At 42.3% G+C, this 24,519-nt stretch overlaps 1 pseudogene; it reads left to right on the plus strand.

Moving 5' to 3' along the window:
* The first annotated feature begins 16,202 nt into the window (after positions 1–16,202).
* On the plus strand, positions 16,203–16,617 carry LOC131925697 (golgin subfamily A member 7-like; annotated as a pseudogene).
* Positions 16,618–24,519: the final 7,902 nt, after the last annotated feature.

Consider the following 24,519-nt stretch of genomic DNA (forward strand, 5'->3'; position numbering starts at 1 on the left):
GAGGCAGTGAGAGGGTTACAGAACACAGAGAGGGAATCTGGCAGGGAAAAGAGAAAAAAGCCATCACATGGGGATCATTGTGCTTGGTGAAAAGATGGTAACCTCCATCCTGCGCAGATGGATTCGTCACTCAGCCTAGAGGTGCAGGTGTGTGTGTGTGTCCAGCCCACTTAATGAAGGGCAGTAACATGACTTCCTCCTTTCCAACAGTGCCCCTGAAAGTGTCATCTCCCTTGCATGGTACTGTCCCCTTTGTTATCTACATGGCTGTTCCCTCACTGCCCTCAGTCAGACACTGCACACACTCATGCACACTGGGGTTTGAGATGATGCCTCCCCTGAACTCAACAGGCATGGAACTTTCATGTTTTGGTTTATTCTTCAGTTTCTTTTGAGGCAACACTCAATTCCTGATCCCACCTAATAGATGCACTTGGTGCTCCGTCAAGTATCCCTTAGGTCTGGGGCTAGGTGGGGGCTGGGAGCAGTCTCATCTTCAAGGCAGGCTCAGGGCTTTAAAAGGCTTGGGTACTAGGCTGGATGGTTTTATGACAACTTGACACAGGCTACAGTCATTTTGCAAAACAAGGCCTTAGCTGAAAATGCCACCAGATTGGCCCATGGGCAAAACTACAGTAAATATTTTTTAACTCAGGATTGATGCAAAAGAATCCAAACCAATGTAGGCAGTTCAAGCCCTGGGCTAAGAGTCCTAGATAATATAAGAGAGCTGATTGAGCAATTGTAGGGAGCAAGCAAATAGGAAGGACTCTTCAGTGGCCTCTGGACCAGTTCCTGGATTTTATTTATGACACTCTCAATTTGGAGTTAATAAATACCCCAGTTTGACATGGATGTTTTAAAACTATTGTTTCCTACCAGCTTTGTAAGAGGAAAGCATTAGAAAAATGCTCCCCTGCATCACTTTAGTCCAGCCTTGGAAGAATGACAGGGTTCAGGGATCCCTGGTCTAGAGCCCCAAGAGCCTGGGCTGACTCTGACATCTTAGGCTGAGTTACTGTCCATCACGGTCTTCCCTGATGCAGGTAGAGTCAGAAGATGGAAGATGCTCTATGCCCACTTGTCTCTACCAGTGTGTCCTGCGCTAAGTGCTCAAACCTCCCCTGGCGGACACAGTGCAGAGGGGAGGGAGACACAGGCTAAGCATGACAGTCCCATGTGTCTAAGCCCTACCCAGCACTGGACAATCACAGAGAGTCACTTACCATCCACCTGGACTTTCACAGTTGTTTCTTCAGTTTCCAGAAAGGTTCTCTGAAATTGTATAAGGTACGATTCTTCCTGAGTGACACTGCGAAGCAGCAGGGTTCCATCGCTATACCATGTCTCTCTGCCACTGTATGCAGGGCCCAGCTGAACTGATTGCTTGTCTACCATATATCGGCCAACCTCAACTTTCGAGTATGAATTCATCCATTTGTACCAGATAAAGCCTACCATGTTCTCCGGTGGATTGCGAACAAGTAGAAAAACACTCCCCCCATGAGGAACACTGGGTGGCACTGACTCAACAGTGGGCCTGGGAGAGGTGGTAAGGCGTCCACAGGTCCAAAGGATGTCTAGAAGGAAAGAGGGAGATCCATCTAAATAGAAACTCTTGTATTTGACTGACATGGGCCCCATGTCCTGAGCAGCTGTGTCCACTGCTCATCCTAGGTGTGTGACTGTCTCCCTGGCCGACCTGGTGGAGGTCGTCATGTGACCCCCATGTTCAGTGTCCCCACACTTGTCATTTCCACTCGATTGTGCTCTCTCCTCAGTTGTCAACGTGGCTCTGTCTTAATGTCATCAGAACCCTGCTCACATTTACAGTGTTGATGTTGGGGTGACACCTGCCAGACCTCTTCCCCTGCAGACCTTGCATCTTCGCTCTCTGACTTCATTATCACTGCTATTCTGTTCTTCTTGGGGTTCAAATCAACACCTGACTTCTCCTTCTAGCTTGTTTTTTTCAAGTCCATGAAGACTGGGGCATCAAAAAGAAACTTTATTTGTCTTATTTAAAAAAAAAATACTACATGGAAAAAACTTGGATATCTGTAGAGAAGAAATGAATGAATGAATGAATGAATGAATGAATGAATGAATAATGTTCTAGAACCCTGTATGCCCATAGATTTATTTAATAGTTCATAGGCTAGGGGATACAGTATTGAATCAATCCATTTCCTTTTTTTTTATACTAGTTCACATATTATATCTGCATGTGAGTTTGTATCAGGACCAGTCTCAGTGTGGGTGGGTGGGTGCAAGACACAGTACTTGAGTGGAGGTCAGAGGACAACTTGGTTCACAGGCATCAGATTGTCAGAAAAAGAAGCAAATGCCTATATCCATTGCCTATATCCACTGGTCCACACCAACTTGATTTTTTTATTTTTGACATCAAGCTGAGAATATTCTTCTTCAGAATATTGGGGCCATGCCTATTAATTCTGTGTAAGAGCAATGCCTCTTCCAACCTTGCCTTTTACTGTTCTCCTTTACTGTTTAATGTTAATGTTGCTGAGCCTCGGGACTGCCCCGTCTTCTCCCCTACAAACACCGAAACTCTTCTCATGTCCTTGTCCCTCTTAGGAGACTCCAGACAGTAAGTCAGTCCTCTCCTCTCACACACAGTCAACTCTTGGTCTCCTCACCTGTGAAAGGAGATACATCCTTTTAGAAGGAAATAGAGAGCGCTTCTGTAGTGTCAGTAGCCTGATCTGTCTTCTCTCTGTGACACATCTGCTCCTGCACAGCTCCCAAGCTCTGCTGTCCTTCCCCCATCTGAGCTGAGCCTCTTCCCAGGAAGGAACACCTCCCAGAGTCCCAGGGGCTGTGTGTGGGGCTGCGTTCCAAACACTGCTCTGCCCCTCTCCACTCTCAGTACTGCCTGGTGTCCTCTCCACTTCTCTCCTTATGTTTCTGTCCCCTAGAACACACACTGAGAGACAAAGGTAATGACCTTCCCTGTGACATGAGAGAATAACATCTGACCCTGGGGCTGCACCCTGCTGTGTCTTAGCCTTGGTCTCTAGGCACCAAAAGGGAAAATCTGCACACCTGTGTGACACAGAAACCCATCTGGGCATGCAGTCTGTCCTGTGTTCTCAATGCTAAGCAAACATGGAGTTTGCTCCTAGCTGGAAAGTGACAGAGATATCTGTGAGGCCCTAAAGGGACTAGCTGAGTGATGTGTGGGGAAGAGAACAAATCTGTTCTCAATGGAGCCACCAGTCAAAGTTCTGACCCAGGATGTGTCAGGAATCTAACACCTGGGTGTGTGGGAGGAGGTGATCTGATTCCTGGACAAAGGCTGTGAGCTCCTTTGTCCCAGGCAAGATTTCAAGACCATGCTCACTTCCTCTGTTTGCTGAGCTGAGTAATGGGTCTGCCCATGTGCATCGTGGTCTTTCTGAGATAACTTTGACCTCTGTCTAACTGATTCCCCTCGGATATTGTATATTTCCCAAAGGAAACACATAAAGGGGAAAATGGAACATGATCATATGGCAGTGTAGCAGACACATTAAGAAGCCAATAGGTCTGAGAATGCTGGGTCCATAATTGCCAGGTCTGAAAAAAGGAGGGTGGAACCAGGCTACTAGATAATGTCCTGATTCAGGCAAATTCTTTTCCACTTGTTTATTGTGTGTCCTGATGCCACCCCTGGTGATCACTAGAGCAACTGCAGTTCCTGTCTGGGGAGCTGTCAGATCAGCAAGGCCTGTAGCCATTTCCCTACAGGAGACAATTCCCTGAGCTGGACCCCAGAGGACACTTGTCAGGAGGACCTGTGTCCACTCTCCCTGTCCTTGGTTGCCCTGACCTTCCTGTGAAGTCTCATAAGCCCATCAGAACATAAAGGTAATGGCCTGGGCTCCTGTCTGGCTAAGCTCTCCCTCCATGTTCAGTCTCTGGAGAAGATGTCCAGGGGACCTAGACTTACCATATCTCTCATGACAATGCACTGGCTGGTTCCAAAGGTGCGGGACTTGGACTAAAAAGCATTGTTCCCTGCCAGCAAGAGGTCAAAATCCAACCTTTGTGAAATGCTTCTCAGAGCTACCTGGAGCTGAGTCTGGAACAGAGGTCTGGAACCAAGGCATCTTGGTTCTCACATCTCTGTGAGGATCCCAATTTTCCTCTACCAGGCCCAACGTTGATTCCATCAGGGTCTTTCTCAAGGACACATTCCTATGAGAACCCCAAGACTCTAGACAGAGGCTGTTATCCTGGGCTGAGTTACCCACCATCTGTTAACCTCTCTGTAAAGTGAAGTCAAATGAAGGACTGTGATCTATTACCATTATTCTACACCATGTGTGTCCTGCACTGAATACTGAAACCACAACATGGGGATGCAGTGCAGAGGGGAGGAAGGCACAGGACACTCTGCTGTGTGTGTCCAATGGAATGCATGCCACCCAGAGCCCAGAATTCACAAAGAATTACTTACTGTTCACGTAGAGGTATGTGCCTATTTGTGACACAGTATCTGTGCGTCTATGAAAAGCTCGTAGAGAATAGATTCCTGTGTCCTTCTGGTTGACATTTTGGATGAGCAGGGATCCATTGCCATACACTGTCTCTCTACCACTGTGAAAACGCCCTGGCACACTTAAATTTTTGTTTGGTATATATACTATGATTGCATCATTCATGCTTGTTGCCCCTTTGATCCAGGCGAAGGATAGAAGATTCTTTGGCAGATTGCGGACAAGGAAAAGGATGCTGTCTCCGTTGGCCACATTGGGTGGGACAGTTTCCACAGAAAAACGATCAGTGGTGGAAAGGTGCCAGCAGGTTAAAATGGAGGCTAGAAGGGAACAGAGAGAAAGCATCAATATTGAGTGGATGTGATCATCACTCTGCTTAGGTGTGTGGTTAGTGGTGTGACCACATTTGGTAGACATGAGCAACATGACTTCCATTCCCTCAGAACCTCTGACTGTGTTATTAACTCTCTTAGGAAACTTCTGCTCAGATGTCTGCCTGGATCCCCACTCAGCAGTGTGAGGAACAATGCCTCTCTGAACTCCTCCCCTGGAGAGGCCTCACTTTCTGTTGTTTTCCTCTCTTCCCTTTGTGATTCCAGTCAACCCATGACTTCATCTTGCAGATGAGCTGACATCAGGTCCACTAGAACAAGGACATTGTGAGGACAGGTATTAGTCCAGTTAAGTTTCTGGAAAAGATTAAACCAAAAATGGATAAAGGAAAAGAGATGGAAAATAGGAAGGAAGGAAGGAAGGAAGGAAGGAAGGAAGGAAGGAAGGAAGGAAGGAAGGAAGGAAAAAAGGAAAGAAGGGAGGGAGGGAGGAAGAGAGGGACAAAAGAAGGAAGGAAGGAAAGAGGAATGTGTCCACATGGGATTATCTACATAGTTCCCAAGTTTGGAGTTAATGACAATAATTATATTAAACTGTGATTTAAGTTATCTTAGATTTACTCATGTATTGTATATGTATCTTTCTCAAGGCAGGTGTCTTGATGTATGTATGTGAAAGGTATGCCACAAATCTGTGTGGAGAGAAATGTCTCAGTCACGTGTGGGTGTATGTCACATCACCTGTGTGGACTGAGGGGGTCTTAGTTCGCTCGTGTGCAGGTGCATGCTACAGCACCTCTGTGGAGGGCAGAGAAGAGCCTACAGGAGTCTGTTCTCTCCATCTGCCCTGTGGGAGCTAAGTGTTAAATTCAGGTTTTCAATTCTCCACACACTGAGCCATTTCAAAGACCCATTCCTTCTTGATTTCTATTTGGAGTCACCCAGTCATAGTTTGGGACATCAATCTTCAGAACACTGCAGCCAACGTCCTGACTATGGACACAGAGTGTTTGAAGCTTTTCTCTTCTCCTCATCACCTCCTACCACGGAGAATCTCAGGCTGCTGAGCCTCTGTCCCTCACTGTACCTTCTGCCCTATGACTGCAAACAAAAACCTGAGTCTCCTCTCAGGCTCCTGTCCTCTTTAGGACACTCTAGCCTGCCTCCTGTTTCCTTTCCACCCACACAGTAAGAGAGTGCATACACTTACCTGTGAACAGTAGCCCTTGCCAGGGGGTGCAGCCCTTGCAGGGAATCATAGAGGACACCTCCATCTCTCTTCTCACTGTGCTGTCCTCCCTCTGAGGAGAAGAGATACAGCTCGAGCAAGGTGCTCAGGCTTTGCTGTCCTTGTTTCCTTTGAGATGAGTTTCCTCCCAGACTGGAGAACTTCCCAGACCCCAATGGACTGTTGGTGGTGGGATCTGAGTCCAAGGCACTGCTCAATCGCTTCTACTCTCAGTGCTGTCCCACATCCCTCTCAACTTCCCTTTATGTTTCTCCTCCAATAAACATATTGAGCAACAAGGCTGATAAGCATCCTCATGCCCTCAGAGAACAATGGATCATCCCAGGGCTGAAACTTGCTGTGTCTTGCCTTGGGTCTGTCAGCACCAGAGGGAGCCTACATCCTGCCTACGTGTCCTTGTGATACAGAGACCCAGCTGAACACGCAGTCTGCCCTGTGTCCTCAATGCTCTCAGAAAATGGTATTTTTTAATCCTAGGAGGAAAGTGACAGAGATGTCTCTGAAGGCTGGAAAGAGACCAGCTGAATGATAACTAGGGATGAAGATGAATCTTTTATCACTAATGTCACCAGCCAAAGTTCTGAACTAGAAGCAGTCCAGGAGCACTTGTGTGAGGAGTCCTCAGGGGAAGAGGTGACCAATTGTCCTTGAAAGGACTGAAGGCTCCATCTTATTATAAAGAGTTTCAAGGCAACATTCCAGCATTATGTGTTGGCTGAGCCGTGTGTTGGGTGAGTCCATGTCTTCCCTGATCTTCCTGGGTCAATTTTGACCTTTGCCTATGTGATTCCCTGATGGTAATTCTGTCTTCCCCATGAGAGATGCCAGGACGGGGGGGAGGGGGGGATGTTCATGTTTTCCATGCAGAAAGGTGTTTTCAGAAAGAGCAAGCAGCCAGTAGGTCTGAGCAGAGGCTAGGGAGGGAGCTCTGGGTTAGTAGGGACAGGGATGAAAACAAGTCTGCTAGACAAGGTCATGCCTGGCTCAGGGAAGCAATTTTCTGACAGTGAATTAGGTCCTGATATCACCCCTTGGAGAGCACTGGGAGAACTGCAATCTCATGTCTAGGGCTAAAGAAGGCAAGGTAAACAAGTGAACTGTGACCTGCCCTGATACCTTCAATACAGGCAGGATTCAGCGTCTGTCATTCTGTTCACTGTGCTCTCCAGAATTACTAATACCAACTAGGGTAGGATAGGTCTAGACGGGATTCCAGATTTGTCCTATGAAGCCCAGGACTGAAGTTGGAAGCAATGTTATCCAGAAGATAGCATCCTCAGGAGAAGTATTGTGGTCAGAAAATGTCAAAGTAAAATCCTTGGACATTTCTCTTCAGACTAAAAAAAGAGGACACAGTCGAGCATGGTGGTCGGTATATGTAATCACAGCTCTAGGGAGGTAGAGGCAGACAGATTTCAATGAATTCATAGCTAGCCTAGTCTACTAAGCAAGTTCCAGGACAAATAGAGTTATTAGAGAGAGAAACTTAATCTTGAAAAAAAGGAGAGGATATTAATATAGAGGCTGCACATGAATGTTCTGGCCCATCACTGGTGTCTAAATCCTTCCTTCTCTTTACCCACAAGGGTCCTTTACAAGTGTGCTCTTGACTACAGGGAACATTGATTTAAACGGATGCATCATCTGCTCTTCCTGGTACACTTATCTATGTTTCTTTCTCTCACTTTGATTTTTAAAAAATACACTGGGCAAAAGCAGCTGAGGGGAGAGTAGAGGGTCCATTTCCTTCTGGGGCTGTGTCATAGTATAGCACTGAAGGAAGTCAAGGAGAAAACATGCTGCTTGCTGGCTCCTTCACTGGCTGACTCCATGGCTCATGCTTAGCTTTCCATCTCATACAACCAAGGACCATCTGCCAAGGGATGGTGTTGCACACAGTGGCATGGGCCCTCCTGCACTAACTAAGGCAATTCCTCACAGACATATGCACAGCCAGACCTGATAAAGACTCTGTTGATACTCTTCCCCCAGGTGATGTTGGACTGTGTCAAGGTAACAATTAATACTAACTAGCATACTGTTTCAAGCTGTTAAGTCCTCCTCCTCCACAGGAAGATTTCAAAGTGAGTCCCCCATTCTCCAAGGGAGTATCCCTCTTTCTTTGCTGTGGTCATCACATGCCCTTGTGTCCACTGCCCCACACAGCTGGACCCTGAAAGCCAGGGCCCAACTCAAGGACATGTATCCTGGGTTTCACTTTTCCCACTTCCCAGATCCTGAGCCCAAGGACACTGTGATGTCCACCACAGAAATTATGAAGAGTAAGTGAAACAACATCATCAAAACATTAGTTTCATGCAGTCATTAGTTGGCCACTCCCACAATTTCTGTGATAGCTTCACCACAGCACATCTTATAGAAAGGACAAATTTTAGACAATAGTTTTGTGGCTATGTTGGTGTCCCAATTCCTCCACTCTATATCCCCACTATTAGTAGTTTTAGCTAGAATCACCTTCCTAGATTCCTTGGAATTTCAGTTACACTAGATTTCTAGCTCCTCTCAGAGATGTTCCCAGATTTCAGTTGTCTCTCTCAGTATTCTCTCTCTCTTTCTCCATCATTCTCTCACAAGAGCCCTCCTGTTCCAATCTCCACACCCCCATCCAGATGCCAGCCTCTTTTCACCCATAACGTCTATTTTATTTCCACTTCATAGGTGGGGCCTTGTTGGAGTAGGTGTGGTCTTGTTTGAGAAAGTGTGTCACTGTGGAGAAGGGCTTTGAAGTCTCATACATGCTCAAGCAACACCCAGTGAGAAAGACCATTTCCTGTTGCTTCTATATCAAAATATAAGGATTCTCATCTCCTGTTCCAGGACCATAATGAAACCATGTTGTACCATGATGATAATTGACTAAACCTCTGACAAAGTAAGCCACCAAATAAAATGTTTTCCTATATAATAGTTGCCATGGTCAAGTTGTCTTTTCCAAACAATAAAAACCTTGTTAACACAGGTATGCCCCTTGTATCCCTGATCTCTTCAAGACTTTTATCATGAAGGGGTGTTGGATTTTATCAAAAGCATTTTCAGTATCTAATAAAATGATCATGTGTGTTTTTTTTTTCTTTCAGTGTGTTTGTGCAGTAGGTCACATTGACAGATTTTTGTATGCTCAACCATCCTTTCATCTCTAGGATGAAGCCCACTATATCATGTCCAATGATATTTTTAATGTGTTCTTGGATGTGGTTTGCAGGTATTTGATTAAGTATTTTTGAATCTATGTTCATGAGGGAGATTGGTCTGTAATTCTCTTTATTTGTTGAGTGTTTGTGTGGTTTGGGTATCAGGGTGACTGTGGCCTCATAAAACGAATGTAGCAATGTTCATTCTGTTTCTATTTTGTGGAATAATTTAAGGAGCATTCATCTTAGCCCTTTGAAAGTCTGGTAGAATTCTGTGCTAAAATCATCTGGCTCTGGGCTTTTTCTTCAGTTGGGAGAATTTTAATGAGTGCTTCCATTCCTGGGAGAATATAACTATATTCGAATTGTTTACTTGATCTTGATTTAACTTTGGTAAGCACTATATATTGAAAAAATTGTCCATTTCTTTTAGATTTTTCCAATTTTGAAGTACAGGTTTTTGAAGTATGACGTAATGATTCTTTGTGTTTCCTCACTGTCTGTTGTTATATCCCCATTTTTGTTTTGCTTATGTTAAATTGAATATTGTTTCCCTGCCTTTTAGTGAGGATAGATAAGTGTTTGTGTAGTGTAAAACAGCCAGCCAAAGAAACACAACCTGATCCTGAAACCAGAGCCAAAGAAACACAACCTGACCCTGAAACCAGAGCCAAAGAAACACACTCTGCCCTGACCAACAAAGCACGAAAACCAAGCAATCCTTGAGCATGAAATCTAAGCTTGTCTAAGCTCAGGGATTGAAATCTGACCATTTCCCACCCTGAAAATCTTCACCCTGGCAAAACTAGGCCACTAAAACCTCCTATATAGGCTCTGTACCTGTTTAGTTTAAAGCTGCCTTTTTCTACCCTGGCAGAGGCAGCCATCCTCTGGGATTTCTTCCTCCCAATAAATCTCTTGAAAAAGGCTTGAGTAATGACCTTTTTCACCCCAGTGTAGTGGGGCAGAGAAGTAACAACTTTGATTGGAGCAGAACAGAGCTGTAATTGTTCTTGCCAGAGAGCAGCAAAACTGCTACATCTCTTGAGGAAACTATCTTAGCAGAGCAGAGAGGAGCTCTTCGAACTCTCAACTGAGAGGAGGAGAACTGATATATTCCTACAGGGAAACCAATCTTCACTGGAACAGAGCTGTGGATACTGCCTAGCATCCAATGGCTAAAATACCTTTCCCTCATTGAACCTTCCCAAAATTGACCACATACTTGATCACAAAAGCAAGTCTCAACAGTTACAAGAAAATTGAAAAAAAAAAACATGGGATACTGCTATATAACACAGTTTGTCTCTCGTTGATTTCTAAAAGAACAAACTCTTGGCTTCATTGGTTCTTTGTATTGTTCTCTTTGTTTCTATTTTATTTATTTCACCCATCAGTTTGATTATTTCCTGCTGTTGTCTACTCCTCTTGGATATATTTGCTTATTTTTGTTCTAGAGCTATGAGGCATGCTGTTAAGTCACTAGTATGAGCTCTCTCTAATTTCTGTATGAAAACACTTAATGCTATGAACTTTCCTGTTAGCACTGTTTTCATTGTGTGCCATGACTTTGGGTATTCTGTACATTGATTTTCACTAAATTCTAGGAAGTCTGATTTCTTTCTTCATTTCTTTCTTGACTCAGTGGTAAGTCAGTAGAGAGTTGTACCATTCCCATGAGTATGTAGGGTTTCTGTTGACATTAAAATCCAGATTTAACCTATGGCAATCTGAAATGATACATGAAGTTTTTTCAATTGTCTTGTATGTGTTGAGACTTGCTTTTGTGACCAAGTATGTAGTCAGTTTTGGGAAGGGTCAATGATGTGCTGAGAAGAAGTGATATTCTTTTGTGACTAGCTGAAATGTTCTGTACATATTTTAGGTCTATTTGAATCATAACATCTGTTAGTTACATTATTTCTCTGTTTAGTTTCTGACTGGACAACCTGTCTATTGGTGAGAGTGGGGCACTCAAAGTTTCACACTATTAATGTGTAGTCTCCACTATTTGATTTGAGTTTGGTAATGTTTCTTTTACAAATATGGATGCCTTACATTTGGGGTATAGATAGTCAGAATTGAGATGTTATTCTGGTAGATATTGCCTTGAATGCTTATGATATGTCCTTCTCTATCTGTAGCTGGAGATTTCTCCAGTCCCACCAGGGCCCGTAGCCACTCAGACCCAAGTAAACACACAGAGACTTATATTACTTATAAACTGTATGGCCATGGCAAGCTTCTTGCTATCTAGTTCTTATATCTTAAATTCACCCATTTCTACTAATCTGTAAGTTGCCACATGGCTTGTGGCTTACCGGTACTTTACACCTTATTTCTCATGGTGGTGGCAGCTGGCAGCATCTCCTAACTCACTCTTCCACTTCCCAGAATTCTCCCCTCTTTTTATCCCATCTATAATATACTTCCTGCCCTGCTGCTGGCCAATCAGCATTTTATTTATCAACCAATCAAGCAACATATTCACAGCATACAGAAAGACATCCCCAGCATCTATCACATTTGATTAATTTTGAAGTCTGTTTTGTTAGATATTATGATAGCTATACCATCATGCTCCTTAGGTAACCTTGACTGGAAATTTTTTTCCAACCATTTATTCTGAGGTACTGTCTATCTTTGATATTGAGGTGTGTTTCTTGTGTGCAGTAGAAGAATTCATCCTGTTTTTGCAACCATTCTGTTATCCTGTATCTTTTTATTGGCAAATTGAGTATGTTGAGAGATAGTAGTGACCTGTGGTGGTTAAATCCTGTTATTTTGTTGTTGCATTGTGGTGCTAATAGTATGCGTGTGTCTGTGTGTGTACACATATTTGTACACATATGTTTGTGCATATTTCCCTTCTTTGGGTTTTGCTGGTGTGAAATTATTTATTGCCTGTACCTTTTGTAGGGCTGAATTTGTAGGTAGATATGGTTTAAATTTGACTTTGTCAAGAAATATCTAGTTTCCACCATCTACAGTGACTGAAAGTGTTGCTGGGTATAGTAGTCTGGATTGGCATCTGTGATCTCTTAGAGTGTGCAAGACTTCTGTCCAGGTTCTTCTGGCTTTTAGAATCTCCTCTTGAGAAGTGGGGTACAATTCTAATAGGTATGCCTTTATATGTTACTTGGTGTTATTCTCTCACAGCTTTTAATATTCTTTCTTTGTTCTGTATGTTTAGAGTTTTGATTATTATACAACTTGTGTAATTTCTTTTCTGGTTCAACCTACTTGGTGTTTTGTAAGTTTCTTGTACCTTTATAGACATATCTTTTTAAGCTAAGAAAATTTTCTTCTATTATTTTGTTAAATACGTTTTTTGGGTTTTTGAGTTGAGACTCTTCTACTTCTATTCCTACTACTCTCAGGTTCAATCTTTTCATAGTGTCTCAGATTTCCTGGATTTTTGTGTTACTTTTTTAGATTTAACATTTTCTTTAACTAATAAATTGAAGTCTTCTATCAAATCTTCAATGCCTGAAATACTCTCTTCCATCTGTTGTATTCTGATGGTGATGTTTACATCTGTAGTTCCTCTTTGCATATGCAGATATTCCATTTCCACAGTTCCCTCAGTTTCTGTTCCCTTTGTTGCTTCAATTTCATATTTCAGGTATTGAATAATTTCCTTCACCAGGTTGTTTGTTCTTTCTTGGCATTATTAAGGAATTTATATATTTCCTACAATTACAATGATCTTTTCCTCAAATTATTTAAGGATGTTTTCCATTCCCTTTAAAGGACCTCTATCATCTTCTTAAAGTTGTTTTTAAGATCATTTTCTTGTGCTTTGACAGAATTGGAATATTTAAGTCTTGCTTTCATCGAATAGCTGGGTTCTAGTGGTGTCATATATCCTGAGTGTTGTTCATTGTATCTCTGCACTGATGTTCGGGCATCTGGGTTTGGGATAATTAGGTGTAGGACTTTATTTCTGTTTGTTTTTCTATTTTAAAAAAGTTTTTCTGCTGTGGGATGGTCTGTATGTCAAGTGTGTTGCTGATTGGTCAGTAAATAAATCACTGATTGGCCATTGGCTAGGCAGGAAGTATAGGCGGGACAAGGAAAAGAATTCTGGGAAGTGGAAGGCTGAGAGAGAGACACAGCCAGCCGCCATCAGGACAAGGAAGATGTAAGGTACCAGTAAGCCATGAGCCATGTGGCAAAGTAAAGATTAATAGAAATGGGCTAAATATAAGAGTAAGAGCTAGACAATAACAGGCCTGAGCTAATGGCCAAGCAGTTTAAATAATGTAAGAGTCTGTGTGTTTATTTTATAAGTGGGCTCTGGGACTGGCGGGACTTGGTGGCGGGAGCTGGAGAGAAATTCTCCAGCTACATTTTTCTTTGTAGGATTGGTTTTTGTTCCTTGATTTCTGTTTCCTCCTTGGTCTTCTGGTCTTTGTGGCCTGGATTTCTGGTGGCCAGTATGATCACTGATCTAGAAGGGAGCCTCTGTCCAAGTTGGAAGATGGGTGATTAACTTGGTGTTTAGTTAAGCAGGGGTATCTGTGTCCTTCTGGCTGGTATGGCCTATATCTGTTCTTTAGACTAGTGTGGACTGTGCATGAATATCAGAATTCAGCAAGGATTGAGGACAGAGACAGAAAGCAAGATGGGTGATGAGCTGGGAAAGATTGGGTTGTGGGATGGGACTTTGGGAACAGAAACTAGGGAGTGGGCCAATTCATTAGGCAGATGAGTCAGTCATTTATTCATCTGATTGGTGTAGCCTGTGCTTCAAGACTCTGTTCCCCTCCCCAGATGACTTTGGGCTGAATCAAGATGACACCAAATGCCAACTAGGACACTGTTTTAATCTGTTACATCCTCATCCTCTACAGAGAGAATACATAGGAAGTTCTCCATTCTCCAAGTGAGCCTCTGATTCTGTTTGTCATGGTCATCACAAGTGCTGCTGTCTACTCAGGGTACAGGTTAAAAACATCTTCTCTGAGTGTCACTTTTCCCACTTCCCATATCCTGAGCTCAGGGATACTATGATGTCCACCACAGACATTGTGAAGAGTTAATGAATCAGCATCATCAAAACATAAGTTTAATCCTGACTCAGGAGAGAACTCCCAGGCATGTTCATCACCTGTCTCTTTGCATCCATTGTGATCAGACCAAAAGCCAATTAATGGCTAGAAATGACAGGAGATGGGAACATTTGGATTCAAGGAACATGAGCATGGTTCAAAACTTTGGGTAATCCTTCTGGGTCATGGTAATCATGAAAGCAAATGGAGGGGATAGAAAGATTTGAGTTAACTATAGGAAAATCTACTTGACTATAAGGTCAATTATACAAAGAGACCAATTGCTCACTGCCTGGAAAGTTCTTCCCTCCTGGGGGAACCCCCCACTTCACATTCCAATACCACTCCAAGGTGATCCAAGAGAAATTAGAGATGCAAGGAGAGGAGGAAGAATCATAGCTGGAATGTCATGAGAAAACTGGGATTTGTTCATGCCTGTGACACAGGCTGAGAATTATTTTCTGTATCTATCCATAAAACCAAGGCCTGACCCCAAAGCTTGATGTCATTTAAAGGATCCACTTCAAAGACCCGTAATTCTCTTCATGTTGGTCCTACAGACACAAACATTCCAGTTCTCCACAGGGGAGACATAGGATATGCAATTATTAATAGTGATGTTGGGGATAAAGTACTCTTGGCAGGATATCTGGGGTTTTCAATTGATAAGCCAGTAGCACAGAGCAGGTAGATGAAAGGCAACATTCTCTTCAGAAGTTGAGGGTTGACTCTGGATGCAAATGAATATCTGAGAGAGATAAGATCAGGTTGTCTGAACCATCAGGAGCAAACAGAATAAAGCCACATGTGGAGTCAGCAGAGGGAAAGGGAAATCCTCTTCTGTAGAAGGCTATAGGATCTGTACAATAACCTTAGTTGAGGACCGCACAGCCAGCACTGGTGCAGATGAGTAAACAAGTACTGATGGAGCATGCACAATACCTGATCTGTCTCTAGATACACAACACAGCCCTAGGACAATGTAATGTGTCCACTGAGCCTGAGTCTGAGACGTCCATGTCTCCATCATCCTGAGTCCCTCAAAGCCCTGGCCAGCCTAGGTGTCTTTGTAGTGAATCTCTATCATGAACTCAAAAGGGTTCAGGTATCCTGGTTCTAGCTATGTACATTTAGGCAGTTGTAGCCATGGTGAAACAAATTAATCACAGGTAATATTCAGGTTGAATGGGTCTCTTTGGCACTCACTAAGCTGCATGTTTCACACCTAGAGAGTTCTACATCACTCGTGACATTTAGTAAAATGAGAGTCCAGTTGCCCTCTGACAGCTCAGACTATCACCTTCTGAGAGTCTTTGACCATTTTTCCTCAACAGGTAGATTGTATTCTAACTCTCATGTTCATGCTATAAGGCTACCATCCTCACCCTCCATGGGGCTAGAATTGTTTCTTGTGATGGTGAACTTGGGTAGCAGTACTGTGCAAACAACAGAGAGAAGTTTGCCCCTGTGGGAACTCTGACCCTACCAAAGGCCTCTTTCAACCAGTGTTTGTCATTCTAATATCAACTCCCAATCCATGTCTTTGGGAACTAGGTAGAAGATGACTCACAGTCAGATGATGAAGGACGTGAGTACTCAGAGGTGGTGGGTCTCCTGTACTGTGTGGGAGAAACACTGTTTGCCATGTGTAAGCTGAGCAGCAGTGCTTGATGATACAGACCTAGGATCTGGAGTCAGATGCCCATTGTCTCTCCTGGTCCTCACTGGCCCACTCCTGTCTGACACCTGAGAGTGCTGTGTCCCTCCTGCCGTACTGATGTCTGCTGCAGAGCCTGGGGCAGTACCCTCTAAGGCACTGATGTTCAAGAAGCCTACAGGATAGAACCACGTGGCCAGAGAGAGGAGAGGAAGACAAGAGATTCTGTAGAGGAGCGGCGGGTTGTGTCCTCACCATGAGGCCACAGCAGGCGACGGTGTCCGGGAAGGTGTTCATTCAGTGAGACTACAGCAGTAGCACACTCTGCCAGTTCCAAACCAAGTTCCCCATGGAGCTGGAGAACAGGATTGATAAACGGCAGTTTGAAGAAACAGTTTGAACTCTAAATAACCTTTATGCAAAAGCAGAGAAACTTGGAGGCCAGTCATATCTTGAAGGCTGTTTGGCTTGTTTAACAGCATATACCATCTTTTTATGCATGGAAACTTATGAGAAGGTCCTGAAAAAGTCTCCAAATACATTCTAGAAAAGAATGAGAAGATATATCCTCCCTTAGGTCTCCTCCTAACAGACCCCACTGAGAGAGGACTCCAAGTTTTTAGATTGAAATCACCATCTATGAAGACAGAGGTGTGAACAGTGTAAGATAAACCATAGAATTAAAGATTCCACCTCCAGCTGGGACCTTTGTCTATCCACTGGCCGATGGCCCTACCTCCTCTCCAGAATGTAATTCTTTTGCATCTGCTGCCAGAGCCACAGTGCCACACCTGGAGTGACCTCTCATCACTCAGCATCTACTTTGTGTCTCCCAGTTGTGTAGGACTCTGTAATCTTTTGATTCATTTCCAAGAAAATACAAAGAAGCATTTCACTTTTTAAAATTCAAAGCCATTTAAACAAAGTCTTTTTCTTACCTGACACCAATATCATTGGTTCTAGCCAGTTTCCTAGGTGGCTTTATAATCCAACCAGTCATGTCTTAGCACAGTTACTCCCCCAGATTAGTGACAGGTTTTGAGGGTGTGCCACACCTGTGCTTTGGCTAATGCACCACCCAGATCTCCAAAAGCTGCCAGTCTTGACGTGATTCCGATCTTAAGATTGATTTCTGCTGTTTAATTTCAGAAACTGAAGCTCCCTGAGAAACTAATATATGTTATTTGTTTAGTATTGCAGTTATTATTAAAGCAGTATTCAATACAATTCAGGTTATTTCTTTGAAAGCATTTATGTTAATGTGCATTACCTCGAAATGTTGGGAAGATGTTGTGTGTGCTGCTTGTTCATTACACAAATAAGTAAGCACAATAAGTAGATGCTCAGCCATCAGATATGCCTGTCCCTACTCTTCCCCAAGTGTGTAATAAGCAAGTGTCCTAATAAATAAGTGACATTTAACTCTAGTTTTGTTACAAGTATAACTTAGGAGAATAAGTTGATAGGAATTATACTGTATGTTGCTAATCTGTAACCTACTCATGAACTCTGATTCATAGCCTCCTCACATACAGTATTCATGGCACAGAAATCTTTGGATTGGCTCGGTAAGTTTCAGCTTCCACATTAAACTTGCAAGTTCAAGTCAATTTTCCCAGCTCTTTTTTATGTCTATACTCGTAGTATTGGGATTCTTATGTCCTTCCTTTTAGGAGTTTGAGAGCACTGTATTTGGGAGAAATTTAAGAAATCTAAAGAAGGAGTGAAGCAGGTATTGTAGAGGTATTGTAGGTGCTAATACTGGATTTAATCTTTCAGATTTAATTTGTTTTCTGGGCCTTGTAGTTATTCAGTAAACCCCATAGAGCTATGTAATAATTTAGTTGTATAAACCTCATATGTTCCTTTAAAGCCTATACTAGTCTGTCTGCCTCTTAAACTTGTTGCAATAACTTTGCTGAAATACTAACACTTAGTAAAACTTTTCTTAAATAAAAAAAGAAGTACTGCAGATTGCACAGAATAAAACTTCTCACTGAGCTTCCCTGAGAATTACTCACAGGCTGCCTTCAGGGCTTAATGTGTACAGAGACATCTCACACATGAGACCAGGAGTGGGCCTGTCATTGATCTAACTACCCAGGTGTTTGATGATGACTGAGATGAGACATGAGTGCTCAAAAGCCAAATGATGAGTCTCAGAATGATCTAAGAGAGGGAAGAATATGGAGTATAGGTCAGCTTGAAACAAACCACTGTCTTGCCTCTAATGCTCTCTCTTACACAGTTAAGGACCATAGAGAGATATTTCTTGAAATTAAGGTGGCTATTTTCTTCCTTCCTTTCATTATTCCTTTATATCTTTCCTTCTTACTTTCTTTCTTTCTTTCTTTCTTTCTTTCTTTCTTTCTTTCTTTCTTCCTTTAGTTCTTTCTTTCTTGGCATGTAAATAGTCATTTTACTGCATGTGTATCTGTGCAAGATAAGTATGCCTGGGAACTGGCCAAAAAAGGGAACTGGATGCCCTGGAAATAGAATTACAGACTGGTTATGAGCTGCCATGCCTGTGCTGGAAACAGAACATGTGTCCTCTACAAGAGCAAGCAGTCCTCTTAACCACTAAGCCATCTCTCTAACACACCCAAGTAGATGTTTTCAGAAGCAGATCTGACTGAAAGAAGGTAGTGAGCAAGAACTTGATGGAACTCTGGCTGGAAGGGACGTGTGTATTTGGCAGATATGGGATGCTAAGTGTCTCCATATGAGACAATTGTTACTAATACCCAGGATCTAAGGCCAATCCCCAAAGGGATTGCTTCTCTAAAGAGCACAATGAAGTATGATGAGAGACAGATGCTAGAGTTGTTTGAAATCAGTGACTCCCTGGGCAGAGAGAGCCCTGGGTAAGATGCAGGATCTTATGCAAGGTACAAAGCAAAGCCCTTTCCTTTGCCTTTCTGGAGTAGTGATAGCAACATGACATAAAATACACGATTTCCTGTCCAATATGTGGGCTGTGGAGTCCTGGAATTTAGGAGAAATTCTCCAGAGTTGGGTAGTTCAGTTCTAGAGTCAAATCTAACTGTCCATTTGTTTTCACTTCATAGAACAGACATCTCCTCAAGCTGCCAATGGCCAAGATTGACTTCTGTGAAAAACAGCTGTTCCTGCTCCACATAAACCTGAGAAGGCCTCAAGGGTGAAGACACTGGATACGTGTTCATATACAGACAGCTTGTCTGTCACCCATGATGCATGAGACAGATGTACACATTTTTTCTGTGTCTTTTTTCCAGTGATAGCACACATTGCTAATGAATGTTGCCATGGTGATAAGGTAGTCTCAAATATGAACTAGGCCCTCACAGTGAGACAGGACAGCTGTCCAGATCAGCAACATCTGTTATTGCTTGCCTCCAGGAGAGAATTTGCTAGTCTTAATACCTGGAAACATGGAGTCATCAGAAGGAACTCTGGCCTCTTGTCCCTCGCCTTTGGGATCCTGGCTGTCCTGTGACACATCATAAGACCATCAGAGCAGTTAACAGCCTGAGATCTGGTGCAGCTTGGTTCTCCATGCTGCATCTAAGGAGATGCCCAGGTGATTAGTGGATACTCAGGGACAGTGTGGAAACACCTAGAGCTGGAGTTAGGTGAGGTTCTGTAGCCTCTTCACATATGTGCTGGGAACCTGAATTCAGGTACTCTGGAAGATCATTGTATGCTATTAAATATTGGGATTTCTCCCCAGCCCTCCTTTGTCCATTACTTCCTTAATTCACCTTCTAGGTACCTGTCTGCCTTCTGACCATTGCAACCAGGGCTTTGGGAAAACAGAATTCCCCCCCACACTGTTTTGGATGTTCTAGTGCCTGGAAAAAGACTCAAACACCTATAGATGAATGAATGAATGAATGAATGAATGAATGAATGAATGATACAAGGGCACTGATTTGTAGGAATCTCATATTGGTAGATAACAAAATAGGCTAATGTCTCAGTTTGACTTTTTTAACTTTAATTATGCATTTTATATATGTGGAAAGTGGGAGAGAGAGAGAGAGAATCCAAAACATCCTTATGTCTTTCAAATGAAGAGGAGCAAGACATTCATGTACTGGGTATGAGATACATTAACCTTAAGCAGACACCAGCGCCCTAGTTGGAAATCACAATGTGTGTGTTTGTGAGAGACAGAGAGAGACATAGAGACAGAGACACAGAGAGAGAATATGTGTGTGTTTACTTATGCATATATCAGTGTAAGGGTAAGAAAATACTATTTTATATGTATGGAGGTTAGAAAATGTGAGGGAATTCATTCTTTAATTCCATGAAGTTAAATCTTGGAATTGAGGTCAGCATGTCAGCCTTGGCAGCAATTGCCTTTACCTAGTGTCCCACCCTGCTCTGATTTTCATTTAGAGGAGCACCCTGTTGTTGCTGGGAACATGGTCTTTCAGTAAATAATGGCCAATGAGAACAAACTTTGAGTAGAAAACATTGTGGCTCCCCCTCCTCTGACTGTTTCCAGTTCACCAAGGGCTTCATGCTGCTAAACCTCTGCCCTACCTCTGTCCTCTCCTTTGGAGCTCTGAGAACAAACCCCTAGTCCCTTCTCAAGTTCCTATCTTAGAAGACTTCAGTGATACTCTGTGTTTCCCTCCTACTGTCTGCTGTGAAGACATGGTCTCAGCAACTTTGGTAGGACACAGGTCTGAGGCTTTAGGCCAGGTTTCCACAGCCTTAATCAGGTCACATCTCTTGCAGCTCACTCTAGGACAGAGTGTAGGGGTTCTCTGTGCTCTGACCTGACTACACTCAGTTTGCCATAACTAGCTCCTGCAGGCTCCTTGTCCCTTACATTACACTGAACTAAATACATAGTGTGACACTTTCCTGGGCCCCTATAAGATTATAGATGATCAGACCTTTCCTTTGTGCTTGGGATTGAAAGAAGACTGCTCAATAATACTGCCCAGAAATGGAGACTGTTTTCAGAAGAGGTTCCTATGTTTCCATTCATGATCACTCCCATGGCAGCTATTTTTTGTTCTCTCACTCTCCTGACTCTCTATTATTTTAACTCATTTCTAAAGCTTTTTAAAGGTTTTTTTTTTTTTTACAATTTTCTATATGCTCATTGTATTTACACCATTTGCATTCCTCAGTTTTATCCTCTACATCCTCTCATGCCTTCCACTTTCTCTCAAATTTAGGTCTCTTCTGCAAATTATTATTGTTATTAATATTATTATACATTTATTTTGGAAAATAACTATATAAATATAATATGTTGTGCCCTTACTATTTTTCATGTGTATATGTTTATGACTGACTATTTGGGATCGGATATTTTATCAAGTGCTCATCCATTAAGAGTACAGACTTTCCCTCAGCACTCATTATTTACTATAGCTCTTTAATTATGGGTGGAGCTCTGGAAGATTTCCTCATCCATGCTGGCGTTGTCATTGTTCAGGTCTAGTTCAGGCAGCCATGTAGTTGAGAATTCTTGGGTGCAGCTTCCTTATTGTATATAGAACACACAATCTCACGGTAAACATCCATGATACTGATACTGATACTTACAATCTTTCCACCTCCACTTCTGAGATGTCCTGTGACTCAAACAATGGCATTATAATATAGTTAAATAAAAAGGAGCCGGACATCCTGTGCTGTCTGTTGTTCTATGTATTTGAACAATTTTGGATTTCTTTGCTGGTCTCCATGTATGAAAATAGAGGCTTTATTGATGACTATGAGAGCTACACTTAGCAGTGAGCATAAGAAAGTGTGCTTAAAATCTACCTAGAAATTCTACTAGTTTAGAAAAGTAGCCATAGTATGTTCTCCTCTATGATCTGTGACGTTGCTAGCCAATTGTATTTGTGTAGAATTCCAATACCAGAAATTATTTCCCTCCTATCAAGCAGGGCTTAAGTCTACTTAGACAGTTGCTGGTTATGTCCAAGACATAAGAGCCACTTTTGGACCTTCAGGGATATCATGCCAAGCTGGTCATTTCTGTGTTTTTAGACATCACAACTGAGTAGGACTACTGATTGTTTCCCTCAGTTGTTAGCTTGCAAAAACATCAGTGCTACAAGGTCTAGTTCACAACAAGGAGCTTCTAGGAATAGACACTGTTACACTCCTCAAAACCTTGTGTTCTGTAAGTTCAGGGTGTCTTCAATAATAAGGACCTATATTCAAATTCTAAGAACCAATGGCAACAGCAATAGCCTATATTGTTTGTGGAATCTTTTGGTCTATCAACAATATGTAGGGAGGTTTCTCATCCCTCGTAATGGATTTCTGTAAATCTTGGTTGAGAGCATTCTCACCATAAGTAGTGAAACTTCATTTAAATATATTTGACATTTATATATTTTTATATGGTGTAATTTTAGGTAAAAATAAGATTATATGAGTCCCTATGACTTTCAAACATTTATGTTATTTAATCTCTTCCTTCTCCTTCTATATTGCCCTTATTCCCCTTCCCCAATTAAGACTGGACCATTGTCTATTTCTCCCTATATAGCATCAGTTTCCTGCTCCCCCAGTCCCATGATGTCTTTTAACTTTCCTAGTTCTCTGGCTATCCTTTTATGTCCACCCATTTGAAGATTCAGAGCTGGGAACTACAAATGTGAAAATACATATGGGTGTATTTCTTGATCTCAGTTGCCTCAGTCATATTTTTCTAGTTTCACTCATTTACCTGCAAATTTTATGCTTTCATTTTCTTATAGCTGAATAGATTCACTGGGTATATGGACCACATTTAAATGTAAACCACATAATCATTCCAATAGATGTAGAGAGACTTTGACAAAATCTAACATGGCTTCATGGGAAATGTCATGGCTAGAATAATCATGGGGGGAGCATACATCAATATAATTAGGGCTACATAAGACAAAGCCACACTCAACATCATTCCAAAAGAAAAAAACACTTGACATAATCCCGTTAAATCCAGGAATAGGACGGGGGTTTCTACTATCTCCGCTCCTTTTCAATATTGGTGTGGGAACACAGGCTGGAAAAATAAGACAAGAGACAGAAATTAAAGGCATACAAATAGGAAACAGAAGTTACTCTATTTGCATATGATATTATGTTATACAGAATAGACCACAAAATTGCACTTGAAAATTTCTAGAAGCAATCAACAATTTTACCAACATTTCAGGATACAAAACTAAACGATAAAAATGAGTGTTTTCCTAGATGCCTCTCAACCAAAGAATGGAAAAAGAAAATGTGGTACATATACACAATGGAGTACTACTCAGCAGTGAAACACAATGACATCATTAATTTGCATGCAAATGAATGGAACTAAAAAAAATCACTCTGAGTGAGGTAATCCAGACTCAGAAAGACAAACATGGTATGTACTCACTCATAAGTGGATACTAAATGTAAAGCAAAGGACAACCAGACTAATGACCCACAGTTCCAGAAAAGCTAGGTAACAAGGAGGACCCTAAGAGGGTTGCATGGATTACCCTGGGAAGGGAAAATACATGAAATCTTCTGAGTAAACTGGGGACAAGGGAGTGGAATCAAGGGTAGGGGATAGGGGATGAGAATATAAGGGAACAGGAAGGTTGAGCTGGATCACAGACTGAGTGGAAAGGCAATGAAAGAGATATCTTCATAGAGAGAGATATCATGGGGTAAGTGAGAAACCTGGTGCTAGAGAAGTTCCCAGAAATCCACAAGGATGATCTCAGTTTACACCACTAGCAACAGTGGAGAGGGTGCCTGACCTAGCCTACACTAGTAATTATATTAGTGAATACCTTATCATCATAGAGCCTTCATCCAGTAATTGATGGAAGCAGATGCAGAGACCCACAGCTGAGCACTAGGCAGAGCTCCAGGAGTCCAGATGAAGAGAGCAAAGAGTGATTATATGAGTAAGAGGGATCAAGATCATGATGGGGGACTCTACAGAGACAACCAAATCAAGCTACTGGGAACTCACAAACTGTAGAATAATAGCTGTGGTGCCTGTGTGGGACTGTACAAGGCCCTCTACATAAGCAAGACAGTTGTGTAGCTTCTCCTGTTTAAGGTGCTGCTGGCAGTGGGACCAGGATCTATCCTTGGTGCTTCAGTTGGCCTTTTGGAAGCCATTATCTACAGTGTTACACCTTGCACAGATGTTCATAGGTGTGTGGTTTAATGTCAGGGTCTTCAATTCAATTCTGTTGATTTACATGTCTGTTTTTATGCCAATACCAAGTTGTTTTTATTACTATACCTCTATAGGGAGCTTGAGGTCTGTGGTTGTGATGCCTCTAGAAGTTGCTTTATTGTACATGATTGTTTTGGCTGTTCTGGGTTTTTTGTTTTTCCACATGATGTTGAGTATTGTTCTTTTGCGATCTGTGAAGAATTGTGTTGGGATTTTGATGGGAATTGCATTGAATCTCTAGATTGCTTTTGCTAAGATTGCCATTTTTACTATGTTAATCCTACCTATCCATGAGCATGGGAGATCTTTCCATTTTCTGACATCTTCTTCAATTTCTTTCTTCAGGAACTTAAAGTTCTTGTCATACAGGTCCTTCATTTGTTTAATTAGAGTT

The sequence above is a fragment of the Peromyscus eremicus genome, chromosome 1 (genome assembly GCF_949786415.1).
Source record: "Peromyscus eremicus chromosome 1, PerEre_H2_v1, whole genome shotgun sequence".
Taxonomy (NCBI): Eukaryota; Metazoa; Chordata; class Mammalia; order Rodentia; family Cricetidae; genus Peromyscus; species Peromyscus eremicus.